The 16,408-nt window shown below is 49.0% G+C and overlaps 1 pseudogene; it reads right to left on the reverse strand.

The window, feature by feature from the left end:
* The window catches only part of LOC128412179 (zinc finger protein 850-like), a 72,185-nt pseudogene that overhangs the window by 31,902 nt on the left and 23,875 nt on the right, over positions 1-16,408 (reverse strand).

The following is a 16,408-nucleotide window of genomic DNA, read 5'->3' on the forward strand; positions in this document are numbered from 1 at the left end:
GCTGGCCATCACTACAAAGGGAGAAAAGCTGCAGTTTGAACCTGCCTGCAGGAAAAACACCCACAAGCTAATAAAACCTTTATTTAATTTGGTTTTACACCAGTCTTGTGGTGTCACAGTTTCTGTCATCTGCCACCAGTGGAAAATCTCCCTCTAACAGGAAAAGGTGCACAAAGGCAAGTGATGGTTGAAGAATGGAGAGACTGTGCCTACATTACAGAAAAAAATCATCTGGGTGTATACAAGACGATATGGTGCAATGTAATGGGAAGATGAGTGCAAGGACTGGTCTAAATGTTAGAATTCTAAGGGGAAAGCCATTGTTATCTCTCAAGCAAAGGTTGAAAAGATTAAACCCGTGTTAACTGGAGAGCGGAACAATGGGACACTACCTTGCTTGGTAGTGATGGCATGAAATACGCGAGTTTCTTTAATTGGAGAAGAGAAGAATCAGAGAAGATTTACATCCTACTTGCATTACACCGACTGTGAAACACCCAGACAGTGTGATGATCTGGGGTTGTATGGCAGCAAAAGGTGTGGGCAGAATTTGCGTCATTAATGGGAATATAAATGCTCCAAAATGCATAAACGAAATATTTGAGCCCAAACTGAAGTGTTCCGCAGGTGATCTTTTCCCAGATACTGAAGCATTTATATATATTTAATATATATCATTCCAAAATGGCGGCGGCGTTAGTGGTAGCGTCGACTTCAGCTCCGCATCAGTTGATGCTGTTTTTATTATTTTTATCACTTTTTATTAGCTTTCATCAGCCTCAGTATTTTATCTTTGTTATTTGGCAGCTATTAATTTACAATGCTTGAGCCAAGGGCATGAGCTAAAAGCTTTAAAGAAAGTCTGGAAAGTTCCGGAGAAAGCCTTAATTAGCTCCGGCTCTGCAGGAGTGGAGATTAGACGCCTATCGTGGGCTTCCTTGATTTACAACAGAAATTAGCAGCCGCTCTATCTCTGGGAAATGCCTAGGAAAATGAAACGACCGGCCTCATCTCCACAAGTGAGCCCACAGAAGAGCAAGCAGAGGAAAATGGACGATTTTGTAAGAGCACAGAATTCAGAACTCACTGCACCAAACAGAACTCATTCCCAGGTAGGTGGGGATGCATTAATGGGTGAAGATCACCCAGCGGAGAATGCTGAGATGAGCGCTCATGAACTACCATCTGAGGGGGCACCGCTCTATGCGGAAATACTCACGGACCACTGTCTGTCCATTTCGTGAATATATAACGGGGTTTGACATAATAATGCTGCAGGAAACTTGGGCAACTGACAACATAGTTCTCGACGGTTACGACGCTTATGAAATCAAGGCCTCTAAACCGCTCGGAAGGGGACGACTGAGGGGGGGCCTAGTAACTCTGGTTTCCACTCAATTGGCGTCACAAGTTACTGAGTGCTCAGTTTTCGAGCAGTTGGCACTGGGGATCACTTTGCATCTAGAATCCAAGGGTATCATTCTTGTTTCAGCTTATATCCCACCATATACAGTGCAAACACAGATAGAGAGCACATGGCGTAAATTCCATAGTTTCCTTTATTCCCTACAAATTAGGCACCCTGGATCGCCTTTTTACCTAATGGGAGATATGAATGCCAGAATAGGCTCAAATGATGATAGCCTGGAAATAAAATTCCCAATATTAAGAGATCTAAAGGAAAATAACGCCCTCTTTCTAAACCCACCCCCACGTAGACATTCGAAAGATTGCCAAATCAACTATGCCGGATTCTGCCTGGCTTTTTTTACAAATAAGTCTTGACCTCATCATTGCTAATGGGGCATTCCCTGTTAGGATATTTCCGTTCCACCTTAAAAGGGAGCAGGATGTTTGTGTCACAGCCTGCGTATTTCCTGTCTCACAGGATGTTTATGTTGTCAGTTCCTTTCATTTTCCACTGTTTGCCTGAGCAGCCGGAGCAGGCGGTCATGGTTTCTTTGTTCTGACCAACGCTGAATAAACTATAAATATGCTCTCCTGCTGTGCATCTTTTGCTGTGTGAATTCTGCTGATAGAGTGTGCACAAGTCCAAGAATGTGGCTATCTTTTCTTGAGGCTTCCTGCCGCTGATTGCTGATATTGCCTGACTACGGGAGGTCGATGGATCGTCCGGCACCGAGCTTGGGGGCTCAGATGGACTTTATCTCCCTGGCAGTATCCCAACAACAGGTTTCGGGCCCGGATTCACGGCACTTACAGGAGAGTAAGACAGCGACAGACTGCTGAGGTATGTGTTGGAAAAGCGAAAGCAGAGGCTTTTCTGTTTGCCGCGGAATACGTCTTTGAAGTCCGGCTGGTCTAATTGGCCTGGGAGCCGAGCCAGAGGCATCGTGATTAATGGGCTGCCGAGATAAGACGTCTTTGAAGGCATAAAGGCTCACGTAAAAAGCTGGAATGGAGTTTTTCCAAGCTTCGGAGGCCACTGAGTGCCCAAAGTTAAATCGGCACAATTATCAGAGCTGGGCAAAATGGTGTGAGAGTTTGCTGCGTCAGTTTGGAGTCTGGCATACTGTGTCTGAAGCCACTCCAGTTCCTCGGACAGAGAAATGGGAGGCCCAGAATTCGAGGGCCATAGACATAATAGTCTTATCTGTCTCTCTGGAGGATATAAAAACGCTTGCTGGAAATCTCACGGCATGTGACATGTGGGATGCTTTGAAAAAAGCCCATCTGCCAATCGTCCCAGCCCAGAGTATGAATGCATCGGAGGTCCTGGTTGTTTCCCAGAATGCGAGTGAATGCAGGGATGCTGAGGGCACCGGTTGCAAGCTGCAGGGGGAGCAGACTGTAACGTCATCCCAGGCAGCATTCCAGCCTCCAGGGGGAGCCAAGGAGTCGGCAGCTGAGAGCTCTGTTTCTCGTGAGAACCAAGGTCATCACCGGAAGGCCAGAGGTAAACAGAGCAAGATGCCTGCAGATGGCCCGAAGCAGAGGGAGGGTGAAGAAACCACGCCAGTGGAAAACAAGGCTTTGTTAGCTGGCACAGCTTCACCAAAGGCAAAAGGCACGCCTGATGGCCAGGAGCAGGGGGGCAAGCTGCAAAAGCCCACGCTGGTGGAAAACAAGTTTTTGTTTGCTGCAAAAGCTGCTCCAAAGGCCAAGGCCAGGTTTATTGTTGACTCTGGGGCCAGTCGCCATCTTGCGAAGGACCGCCACCTGTTTATCTCCTTCACACCTCAAGATGGTGAGATCCACCTGGCTGATGGAAGGACTTTGCAAATTGCAGGAGTTGGGACTGTGAAACTTGCAAGTCTGCATACTACCATCAGAAATGTACTCTTTGTTCCAGGAGCTGCGGACAATTTGCTTAGTGTCCCACAGCTGACTGGGCGTGGTTTTGAGGTTTCCTTCAAGAGGACCGTCTGTGTCATCAGAAAAGGCAAAGAGGACATTTTGCATGCAAAGTTGATGGATGGTTTGTTCTGTCTAACTTATGATGACAATGCTGTTATATCTGATGTTGATTCTTGTTGTGTTGCACAAACTAACAAGGTTCTTCATGCAGGATGCATTCACGATGCACATCGAAGATTTGGTCACCTGTCTTGGCAAGCGCTGGCCAAGATGCCAGAGATGGTTGAGGGTTTGAACATCAAACCCTGTAAGTTTCACATGAAATGTGTATCTTGTGCAGAGAACAAGGTGAAGGTTGCTCTGAAAGGCAAGGAGTCTAGCAGGCAGGCTTCCAAACCCTACCAGCTAGTGCACATAGACCTGGTAGGTCCTCTTGTACCCTCTTTGGGAGGAGCAAGGTACTTCATGGTTCTAATTGATTCTTTTTCCAGGTACATTCATGTGTTTATGCTCGAGCAGAAATCGCAAGCGTTTCCTAGGTTCAAGGCATTCTGTGCTTGGTTGGAGAATGCTCACGGTAAACGTATCGGCTGTCTGTTTACTGATCGAGGCGGGGAATTCACTTCTCAGCAGTTTGAAGCTTTCCTGACTGAGAAGGGAATCCAGCATGACTTGTCAATGCCTAGATCGCCATGGATGAATGGGCTTGCGGAGCGAGCAAATCAAACGTTGCTGCAAGGAATGAAAACCTTGTTGCATGATGCCAATCTCCCTGAGAAGTTCTGGGGGGGAGGCTTTGGTGAATTTTGTTTATTCTTTTAACAGGAGACTGTCATCACCTATTGGTTGTACTCCCTATGAGAAGATGTTTGGCAACAAACCTAACGTCAAGCACATGAGAATCTTTGGTTCTGACATGTGGGTACACACCCCACAAAGCAACAAGCTTGGGAAGCGTGGGGCACATGGTTTGTTCATGGGGTACGAAAAAGGTGCATACAGGGTATGGATGACTAACTCTAAATCCATAAAGTTCACAAGGAGTGTTGAGTACAATCCTATGTGGGGGGAAAATGTGGGAATTTTCCAGTGTTACCCAGAGGAGGATGAAGGTGATGTGAAGAAAGCAGATCATGCTGAGGAAGCTGAGGAAGCTGAGGATGATGATGATGGTGATGATGATGATGATCAGAGTTCGGATTCCAGTTCAGTGGGTGGCGCTGCTGCTGCTGTCAGTGACAGTGATGACACAGCAGACTACAAGAGGGCAAAGGCCTCAGTCAGACCATCTGATGAGTCTGACAATGAACTGGAAGAACCACTGTTCACCATTGGTCACTTTTCTCCTAAGAAAGAGGAGATGAGTCCAGAAGACATGCGTCTGGTTCGCAGGTCTGAAAGGGCGACAAAAGGCAAACCTCCAAAGAGATTTGCAGATGAGTTTGCTAAGACGGCAACTGCTGTTCTTAGTAGCTCAGAGAAGGTGTGGGAACCTTCAAGCTTCAAAGAGGTCCAGGAGTTAACCTCTAAAGATGCTGAGCCTTGGCTTAATGCCATGAAGGCTGAAGTTGATTCCTTGAATAGGAACCAAACTTGGGAGCTGGTACCGGTAGTCCCAGGGATGAGACTGGTTGGCAGCAAATGGGTCTTCAAGGCCAAGACAGACCAGAATGGCAAGGTTGTCAGACACAAAGCCAGATTGGTTGCCAGAGGTTTTTCACAGGTACCAGGACAGGATTACCACGAGACCTACTCGCCCACCGTCAAATATGAGAGCGTTCGGCTGATGCTCAAGATCGCTGCGGAGGAGAAACTGCATGTTTTCCATCATGACATTAATACAGTTTTTTTGTACGGGATTTTGGGGGAGGAGCTGTACATGCTTCCACCTGATGGAATGCAGATACAGAAGGGAATGGTCTGTAAACTGCGGAAATCCTTATATGGTCTCAAGCAGAGTGCCAGGTGTTGGAACACAAAACTCACTGAAACATTGCTTTCTCTAGGTTTTCACCAGGGCAAAGCTGATCCATGTGTGTTTGTCAAGGAGGAGGGGCAAAACAAACTGTATTGTTTATGTTTTGTTGATGATCTTCTGATGTTTTGGAAGAATCAGGCTTTTTACCAAAGCACCCTAGCTCAGCTGAAGGAGCACTTTGACATGAAGGATCTTGGTGAGGTATCCAACTATCTTTCTCTGCAGGTGGAGAGGGACCAAGCAGGTAATTTTCTGGTACACCAAACACAGAAAATTGCTGATGTATTAACCAGGTTGAATTTGGTTGATGCAAACCCAGCAGACACACCGATGGTGACAGGTTACCAGGTAGATAGTACTGCTGAAGCGTTTTCTGACACTACGCTGTACAGATGCATTCTAGGCAAGTTGAATTTCATTGTTCAAGACCTGACATTGCTGTAAGCACTAACCTGCTTAGCAGACATGCTAACAATCCTACTGTTCAGGATTGGAAAGCTCTGAAGCGCATAGCCCGGTATTTGAAAGGGACTATGCACTACAGGCTGAGGTTCACCAGTCAGAAGACTGGAGGTCTTGAAATCTTTGCAGATGCGAGTTTTGGAAGTGACACCACGGATGGTACAAGCACTTCTGGAGTGTGCTACATGTACAACCACTGCCTGTTTGACTGGTTGTGCAGGAAGCAGACGACAGTGAGCCTAAGCCCCTGTGAAGCAGAACTCAATGCTCTGTCATTTTCACTCATGGATTGTGAATGGTTGATGCAACTGTTTAAGGACATTGGGGTTTCTGTGAAATGTCCTATACAAGTGTATCAAGACAATAGATCTTATTTGGCTTTGCTGAACACGGAGAGTTGCAAGCAAAGAACCAAGTACTTGCAGATTAAGCAAGATAATGGGGACCTGCCAAAGCTAGATGGCTTTCAGGCAAAACTTATACGATCTCTGCTGCAGGTACCTAACTGCGTCCCCAACACTGTACTTCTGTTAGAAGCTGGTGAATGCCCAATTTCAACTAAAGCATGGTGGTCTGCCCTAAAACATTGGCTCAGGATTTCAGTGTTTGATCTAGGGAAGGGTCTGTACCAACATCTGACCAATGAGGAATTTGTCAGCAAATGGCAGAAAACCATGGCTAAAAAAGCCACCTCTATTGGTCTGTCTCCCCCCCCCCCAACTGTATTACCTGGGCTATGAAGGCGCCCAAAAGGTTTTAAAGCAAAGATTATGGGACAATGCACACAGTGACTTGCCATCTCGATCACACGCAGTCTGTAGTCCGCTGGCAGCAGGAGTTCAATATGGGTATGTCTTTAAGTTGACATCTTACATCAAAAACCTGACAGTACCTAACTACCGAAGGCTTTTCACCAAAGCCAGACTAAATGTCTTCCCCTCTGCAGTGCTGGATGGTAGGTTGAGAGGAGTTCCCTACCAGGACAGACTTTGCTCGTGTGCTCAAGACATCGATTCCATAAATCATATTTTGTTGCATTGTGCAAAATATGAGCAGGCCAGGGCTGAACCGATACTACCCTTGCTGGTACCCTTCCCGGGAAAATCAGAGGCTCAGTATGTCAGGTTCCTACTGGAAGACCGGACAAAAACTAGAACATTAGCAGTGGCAAAGTTTTTATCGGTGGTTGCAAGAACAAATTTATTATTAGATTCTGAAGAGCTGTTGAATGTTGTTTTGTCTGATATATAGTAGTGGTCAAAATTGTGGAAGGTTGAAGCTGACACTGAAGATGGCCTGGAAAGTTCACACCAGCCCAATCGTGGTAGAAAAAGGAATATTTTGAAGAAGATTGTTCAAAGAAAAAACTGTAAGTTACTGTTTATTGTGGGGGTGTTAGGTTCCCAGGTGTTATAGGGGGCGCTGTTGAGCTCTGTGAAAATATATGACGTTGGTCACATAGAGGTATTTTTTGAATTTCCAGGCAGATAGGACGATCCCACAGGGAGCCTTACCAAGAGAGGCCACGATCCCACAATTCTCCTCCATGACGTCCTTATGCAGAGCTCTCTGGTCAGGATCAGGCAACGCCCACTCCTCTTCCGTGAAACAAACAGCGACATCTTCAAAGCACACTGGACCCTAAAAGAAAAAGGGAAATGTCCTCCTCTGAGACAGAATAAATATGATCTGCTACACAATGCTCTGTTGCTTCCAGTTTGCCTGATGGAAGGATCCAATTACTCCTCTCCTCTTGAGCTGTTCTTGGAAGGTTCCCTCCCAATGCCGTAAAGCCAAATTCAAGGGGTTCATGGGAGCATGGAGAGGGGGAGGAATGGGGGGCAGGCCCCATTTTTCATCCGATGGGGCTGGTTAGGTGAATCCAGGTCACTATTTGTTCTCATTTGTCCATTGCTTAGAAAACAATTTTAGCATTCAGTGATCAATCTACAATTAAAATAAGCCTATTTTGGTCTCTTGGCTCTGAGAGACAAGCAGAGAGGGTGGCTTCTGGCAAAAGGAGAGGGAGTCACCGGTGGTTCCTCCTTCTCCTGACTCACCTCTGCCTCTCAACCTCCCTCCTCCCACTTGCCTCCTTCCTCTTCTGCCTCTGATTCTGCACTGCATTCTGCCACAGAGTCTCCCAGCCCACTAAGCCCTGTTACCATTCCAGCTTCTAACACCTCCTCTTCCCAGGCTTCTCCCTCTTCTCCCTCTGACCGCTCATCCTTCCTCCACCTCCACTCCTTTGGCTCTGAGCCGTCTTCCCTTCCTGGTTCCCCGGCTGCTTCCTCCCACCATTCCTCTGTGCCCCACCAGTCCATGACATTGCTCCATCCCTCAGCCTCTGTCCCCACAAGGCAGCTTCCCCTGACCTGATCTGGTTCCACAGCCGCTGCTTCCCTTCTGCCCCCATGAAAAGGCGGATCAGGAGGTCTTGCTGGCATCCTTCTGCCACCTGTAAGAGAAAAAAGGTAAGCAGGACGCCAGAAGTGCCTGCTTCTCTCACAGGTGAAACAGGGCATCTCTAACTGCAGATGGGCCTTTGAGAAAGACTTACCTGCTGAGAGCATTTATAGACGTTTGTGCGCATTTCATATGTTTGTTGTGCAGAAATACATCTCCCCTCCTCTGGACCCTTGTTCCCAACTGTCTCCCCCCAAAACAAGATGAAAAAACCCTTAGATGAGTTGGAAAACCAACAGAATGAGACCAAACGGAGAAAACCCACCTTCCTCCTTACCCAGTGGCTTCTCTCTGGTGTCCAACGGAGGCCTCTCTGCCTCACAGGAATCCAGGTCCATTTCTGCAAAGAGATCCTTTCCCTGAGAAAGAAACAAGGATTCAAAACAGAGAATGGTGAGAAATACTAGAAAGAGAATGACAAAGGCTTGAAGAGTGTGAGATCTCATTCCATGGATGCTTTCCCAGAAAAAGGATGGGCCATCAGCAGACCATTATGGGATGTTCTCTGTCCTGTTTGGAGCCCCTTGGGAGTGTCCAGAGGAAAGTCTCTCTCACCTGCTTTCTCTGTTCCTGCTTTCTCTCCTCTGCCTGACTCAGGAGGAAACCTTCGGCCAGGGCCACCGCCTGGGAACTGGTCTCCACTCCACATTCCCTCACCCAGCTCTCCATCTCCAGTGGAAGGACAGCCAGGAACTGCTCCAAGATCACCAGGTCCAACATCTCAGCTTTCGTGTGCCTTTCTGGCTTCAGCCACTGATGGTCAAGGTGGTAGAGTCGGCTGCAAACCTCTCGGGGTCCTTTGGCCTCCTGGCAGCAGAACTGCCTCACCTGCTGGCTCTGCACCACTGAGCAGAGGGTGTCCTCCTCACCCAGGATCTTCTGCACAGAGTTTTCCCAGAATCCCCCACTGCTCCCAGTTTGGATGGCATGGCCTCTTCCTGCTTTAGGGCCAGATGAGTCTTGCTCATCCATCTGTGCTCTCAGGAAGCCTCTGAGAGATCGGAAGGAACCCTTTGGTCTTCTGCCAAGTTCTGTCCGTCTAAATGAGAAGCTGCAGCAAATCCAACAAAGCAAATACATTGTTCTGTTACAGAATCTGTAGGACGGGGGGGGGGGGAATGGGCTGGACTTCACCGCATCTCAGACCATGAGCTATCTTTTTGAAAAGGAGGAGAAGAAATAAGTCTCTAGCCTTCTAGCAATGCAGAATGTGGAGGCAACTGAAGGGATTTCTGTGAGATTAATCACCTTGGTTTCTGCTGCCTCCCAGTCAGAAGTGACTGACTGACAAGGGAATCATTTGTATCTCGTGATAACTGGATGTTTGGCTCTAGTGAGTGTCCTCACCCGGGGGGGGGCCTCAGGAGTTGTTCTCCCCCCACCCCCACTCCCCTGCTTCTGTCTCTTTTTCTTGCACTTGGACTCTCTGCCCCTCTCCAGACAGACTCCTGGGGTGGGGTCCCTTTTTCTTTGCTATTAGGGCCAGGTATGTATCTGGAAAACCCCAGAGAGCCAAGTGGACGGGGCCAAATACGTCTCACTTGAAATTCAGGTGGGCAATTTATTATTATTATTCTGTTAGCTAGCTTAACACACACACAGCCATTGATGCCCAGGTCCCTGGAGGCTCAGTGAGGAGCAGCGCCCATTTCCGGCTGGTTTTCCAGCAACAATCCCTTTGGGACAGAGAGGACGTGGTCCTGGGATGCCCTGCTCTGGGTGCGAGGGGATGGCTGCAGTGGCCTCCGTGGGGAGCTGCCCTGGGAGACACTGGGAAACTGGTCCCCAATGCAGCAGCCAGACTCTGGGCTGGGATCCCTCTCTTTATCCCTGGCCTTTCTCTCCCACCTTAACTTCAACCCTCCCTGTGGGGTTTTTTTTGGGGGGGCTAGTCCACCTCCTCCTTCAGCTTTGGAAAACCATTTGCAGGTCTTTCCTCTCTTGTGCAATGAGGCTGAGCGATGTCACACAGAGTTAAGTGACTCCTTTGTTTTAAAAAGGGAGATTTCGTGGGAGTCAGGGATCCTCTGATCTGCAGGAAGGAGAGCGGGGCAGCCCTGGCCCCTCCCTGGCAGGACCCTCTCCTCCCTGACTTGGGGTCCCCCCCTCTTCCCGGCACGCGCTCTCTCCTTCCCTGACCTTCCTCCTGGGGAGTCTGGCAAAAAGCTCTGGCTCTCAGCCCCGGGGCTCCTTCCTCCTCTGGGTAGCAGGAGCATATGGGGGGTCTTTGCACCCCTGACCCTCTCCTCCCTGACTTGGGGTCCCCCCCTGCAGGAGCAGATCAGGCCCCCCAGGCCCCCTCCCCTGCGGCAGCCCTGGGACCCCCACCAGATCCCAGAGAGAGGGGAGACTCACCAGATCCCAGGAGAGACACCGAAGCAAGGAAAGAACTGGGGAGGGAGGGGCCTTGGCTCTGGAGGACCTGCCCCCCTTGCTTCCTGTCCTCTCTAGGAAGGCAGCTCAGTTCCCTTTAACCCTTGCCAAGCCGAGTCCCTCCAGCTCAGCCCTCTCTCAGATTTTTATTATTTTTTATGCATTTGGGGGGGGGGGGCAACTGCTCCCCTGGCTACGCCAATGCCCAGATATCCTTTGGGGGGGAGGCTCTTGGCTGGACTCTGAGCATCTCCCTCCCTTGGCCAGAAACCAGAGGAAGAGCTTGCAGGGAAAGTGGCTTTGCAGGAGGCAAGGAAGCTCCTCCTAGAATTCAGGAGTGGAGAGATAGGAGGGGATCCCAGGGTCATCTAGTCCAACCCGAAGCAAGAGGGGGCCGGGTCTAGTTCCCCAAACAGGCAGCCCTGTTTAATAGGTTATTGTATTTTAGTGTTTGATTGGAAGCCGCCCAGAGTGGCTGGGGAAACCCAGCCAGATGGGCGGGATATAAATAAATTGTTGTTGTTGTTGTTGTTGTTGTTGTTGTTGTTGTTGTTGTTGTTATTATTACAACCCCCAGGAATGCAGGAATCTCAGCTAAAGCATCCATGGCAGATGGCCGTCCGATCTCTGCTTAGATACCTCCAAGGAAGGAGAGTTCACCGCCTCCCCAGGGAGACCTTTCCCCTGCCAAAGAGCTCTTAGATGTCCCTCAAGGCAGCGGGTCCTGAGTTCTAGCCCTGCTGAAACAATCGCACTGGCTGCCAAGGAGGAATCCAGCGAAGTTCAAAATAAATAAATCCTATTCTCATCATAAATGAGTAATACCTTCTTATGCATGCTTTTTATACTAATATACAAAAGTATGCCATTTCCCTTTCCAGAAATGGATGGTTGTTGTTATTATGTTTAGGGAAGCTTTTAATATTTGTTGGACTATTGTATTTTAATATTTTGTTGGAAGCCGCCCAGAGTGGCTGGGGAAACCCAACCAGATGGGCAGAGTATAAATGTATTATTATTATTATTATTATTATTATTATTATTAATCAGGGGAGTGTTCTCCTTTCAAAAGTGGCAGGTGGAATATCCACGGTTGCTAATAGCATAGCATTGAAAGTGCAGGGAAATATGGGGAGCCCTAGTGCATCTGCTTGGCATGCAGAATGTCCCAGGGTCAACCCCTGACATCTCCTGTAAGGGCTGGACGAAATCCCTGCCTGAAACTCTGGGGAGCTGCTGCCAGTCAGTGTAGGCCAGGGGTCCTCAAACTATGTCCCGTGGGCTGAATCCAGCCCGCCAGGGTCGTGAATCTGGCCTGCACGGCCATTTCAGAACCCGCCAAGTGTCCGAGGCTGAAAGCATCTCGCCGTCCGCTCAGTCATTCCTTGCGCAGCACTGAAGTAAATGCCACTGGTGTTGTGGCGGCTCTACCAATGAAAGGCCAGGGGGTTTCGCCCGGGGACAGGGAAGTGTTGTCTTTTGGCTTGAAGAGGGAAGTTCAGATTGGTGGAGGAAGGCAGACTTGGGTCGATTTGGTTTCGTTACTTAGAGGTTTACTTTAAAGGTGAGATTTTCTTTAAAGCCTCCTAGGGCTAGACTGGTTTGATGCCCTCGGCTTGGAAGTCACCGGCATCAACTGCATCTCTAACGCAGAGACTGAGGGTCTGGTCAAAGACTTTGCCGAGGTTTTTGAAGGTACGCCTATCTCCTTTAGCCTTGATCCACAAGTCGCCCCCATCAAGCTAAAGCCATGCCGGGTTCCCTTTGCTCTCAAGGCTAAGGTGGACGAACAACTGGACAAGCTGATCGCCCAAGGAGTTTTGGAGCCGGTTGACCACGCCAAGTGGGAAACCCCCATCGTCACGCCTGTCAAGCCAGACGGGTTGGTGAGAATCTGCGCTGACTACAAGTGCATGATCAACAAGGCACTTCAGCAGCATGCTTATCTGGTTCCTGTTGTCCAACACCTGCTGCATTCCCTGGGTGAGGGTAAGGCCTTTGCTAAGCTGGACCTTGCCCAAGCCTATCAACAACTGCCTGTCGATGATGCCACTATTGAAGCCCAGACGATCGTCACCCACCGAGGGGCATTCCATTGCCACTGTTCGGGGTGAGTGTGGCTCCTGGCATCTTCCAAAGCCTTATGGAGCGTCTCCTGCAAGGGCTTCCGGGCGTGGTACCGTATTTTGATGACGTCTTGGTGTCCGCACTCACACCAGCAGCTGTTCAAGCGCCTCCGTGCCGTGCTGACCAGGTTCCAGGAGGCCGGGTTCAAGGTAAAGAGGGAGAAGTGCCAGATCGCTGTTCCACAGGTGGAGTCTTATCGACGCCTCCGGCCTTCACCCGACCACATCTCCGCTATCCAGCAGGCCCCCATCCCAAAGAACAAGACGGAGTTGCAGGCATTCCTGGGGCTGCTGAACTTTTATAACATGTTCCTGCCCCACAAAGCCATGGTGGCTGAGCCTCTTCACCGACTCCTCAGCACAAAGACACCTTGGTCCTGGGGTCATCGGGAGACGGCCGCCTTCAACGGGGTCAAGGCTCTCTTTTCATTGGACAGTGTGCTGGTACAGTACAGTGAAGCCAGGCCGCTGGTCCTTGCCTGCGACGCCTCACCTTTTGGCATCAGCGCTGTCCTTAGTCACCATTTTCCAGATGGAAGAGAAGCACCGCTCACCTACTTTTCCAGGACGCTATCTCCGACGGAACGGAATTACAGCCAGCTTGACAAGGAGGCACTGGCACTTGTGGCTGGAGTGAAGAGGTTCCATGAATACCTCTATGGCAGGACTTTTGACCTCATCACTGACCACAAGCCGCTCCTGGGCCTCCTCGCTGGTGATCGTCCAACTCCACCGGTCCTCTCGCCACGCATGCTGTGATGGACTGTTTTCCTGGCTGCCTACCACTACCGGCTTGTCCATCGCCCGGGGAAATCGATGGGCCATGCCGACGCCCTCAGCCGTTGCCCTCTTCCAGCGTTTGTGGAAGACCCGGCTCCTGCTTCATCGCTCCTCCTGATTGAGGATCTTCCGGCAGCACCTGTATCGGCTGCCACTGTGGCCTCTGCATCTGCCCAGGATCGCACCATCAGCCGTGTGCTCACCTGGGTGTGGACGGGGTGGCCACAAGGGCCTTTTGCATTGGAGTTCCAGCCCTTCACAACCAGACAACATGAACTCTCGGCTCATCGCAGCTGTCTGCTGTGGGGAGACCACGTTGTGATTCCCCAAAGACAACGTGTCCTGGAGGCTCTGCATGTTGGCCACCCGGGAATCGTCAAAATGAAGGTGTTGGCTCGGTGTTACGTCTGGTGGCCTAACATGGACGATGCCATCACTGCACCACCGGCAGCTAAGGGTCACACCTGGGAGACGCCCAAGACACCCTGGTCAAGGGTGCACATCGATCTGGCTGGCCCCTTTCACGGCCGGACCTTTATGGTAGTGGTGGACGCCTATTCCAAATGGCTGGAGGTGGCCCTGATGCCCTCCACCACTACCGAGGCCGTCATCCGGGTGCTGCGAGGCCTCTTTGCGACGCATGGGTGTCCTGATGTCCTGGTCTCCGACAATGGACCACAGTTCACGTCAGGCACTTTTGAGCTGTATCTTTTGAGACTAGGCATTCGCCATGCCCTAACGGCACCATTTCATCCATCCAGCAACGGGCAAGCAGAGAGAATGGTGTGCTCGGCAAAAGAGGCACTGGCGTGCCTGGATCGGGGAGACTGGAACGAGCGGGTCGCTGAATACTTGTTCGTACAACACATCACCCCTCATGCAGCCACAGGGCGGAGTCCTGCCGAACTGCTTATGGGCCGCCGCCACAGGTCCCTGCTCGACCGGCTGCACCCGGACTTTGCCGTGGCCAAACCCCCAGGCTGTGCCAACGCGCCACGATCATTTGTTCCAGGAAACCAGGTCTTTGCCCACAACTTTGTGGGGGACATTCCTTGGGTGCCAGCCACAGTAGTGGGAGTCACTGGACCTCGCTCGTACCAGGTGGCACTCGAAGACAGACGCTTGCGGCGCTGGCACATAGACCAGCTTAGGCGCAGGGTTGGGGACTTGGACACTACCGTGGGGCCCCCAACTGCACTCATGGCTCCGGAAGAGACACTTACAGATGGTGAGGCTCCACCTACACCTCTCTCGCAAACTGCCGGTGTGGAGCCGAACCAAGCCACTTCAGAGGGCCTGTCAGAGTTACCACAGACTCAGACCACTGCAGTGCCTGACATTCCGCCAACTCCACTTGCGGAGGTTCCATCCACAGCAGTGGATCCAGGGGACTTGGTTTCAACACCACCTAGGGTCGCACCACAGCCTCAGCAAGAATTGGGTGGCCGATCGGGGAGTGGGGACGGAGGCGGAGAGAGTGGAGAAGGAGAGAGGGAGACAAATTCAGGACAAGAGAGGGAAGGAGAAGAGATAGACGATAAAAAACAGTAGATTTAATCTAGACTTGTTATCTTATTATTTGCATATAAGTGATGGCTCTAAAAGTTCTGACCTGGAACGTGAACAGACTCAACAATAAAAATAAAAGGAACCAGATTGCGCATATTTTACTAAAAAAGAACCTCGACTTAATCTGCCTACAAGAGACTCACGTAATAAGAAAGCATAAGAGAATTTTAAGCAATAAGAGATTAGGATTGGATTTTGTGGCTTCAGATAGAGTTAAGAAACGAGGAGCGGTTCTATATATAAAGGAAAAACTTGATCCAAAATTACTGTATAAAGATGAACAAGGGAGAATGATTGTAGTACAGATTATGTTTCAAGGAGTAAAGATTATTGTCGTCGGACTATACGCACCTAATGACAGAAAAGCAGTCTTTTTCTCTGAATTAGGTATTAAGTTAACAGAGTGGATGGATCAAAAAATGATAGTGATGGGTGACTTTAATGGGGTGGTGTCACCAAATCTGGATAGATCAACAAGAAAACAAGAGATTAAGGAAGGCAAGTTACCACGGACTTTTTTTGATTTGGTTGATAATATGGGACTAATTGACGCGTGGAGATTCAAAAACCCTACTGTAAAACAATATACTTTTTTCTCAAATCCTAACCAGAGTTGGGGGAGAATAGATGGTATTTGGATCACTAAGGAATTGATACAGAACTTAATCAAATCTGAAATTCTCCCACAGACTATATCTGATCATAACCCAGTATATTTAGAGTTAAAGGGTAAAGAGGCTAGAGTACTTAGATGGAGAATGAACGAATCTCTATTTAATGATCAAAAGATAGTGATTAAGGCAAAAGAAACAATTGAAGAGTACTTCAAGTGGAATTTAAATAAAGGGACAGCTTTAGAAATGGTTTGGGACGCAGGGAAAGACGTCATGAGGGGCTTTCTAATTCGGAAAACAGGCATCAAAGAAAAGAAAAAGAGAAAAAGGAGGAGATTTTAGTACAGTTAATGGAGAATGAAAGACAATTAACTATTAAGCCAGGTGATGAGACTATAAAACAAAATATAATGTTATTACAAGCCCAATTTTCTATGATAGTAAACCAGGAGATTGAGTGGAAAGTTAAAATGTTGAAACAGAAGAGTTTTGAATCTGCTAATAAAATAGGGAAATATTTGGCCTGCCAACTAAGAGAAAGGAAAAAACAAAATATGATCTGTAGGATAAGGGATGGAGATAAGATAGTGGAAGACCCAAATGAAATAAAAAGGTTGTTTCAGAAATACTATAAGGATTTATATAAAAGAGGTAAGGAGACAGGCTATGATATAGAACGCTATCTGAAAGAACATCATTTACAACAGATATCAACCGAAGAA

The sequence above is a fragment of the Podarcis raffonei genome, chromosome 4, assembly GCF_027172205.1.
Source record: "Podarcis raffonei isolate rPodRaf1 chromosome 4, rPodRaf1.pri, whole genome shotgun sequence".
Classification (NCBI taxonomy): Eukaryota; Metazoa; Chordata; class Lepidosauria; order Squamata; family Lacertidae; genus Podarcis; species Podarcis raffonei.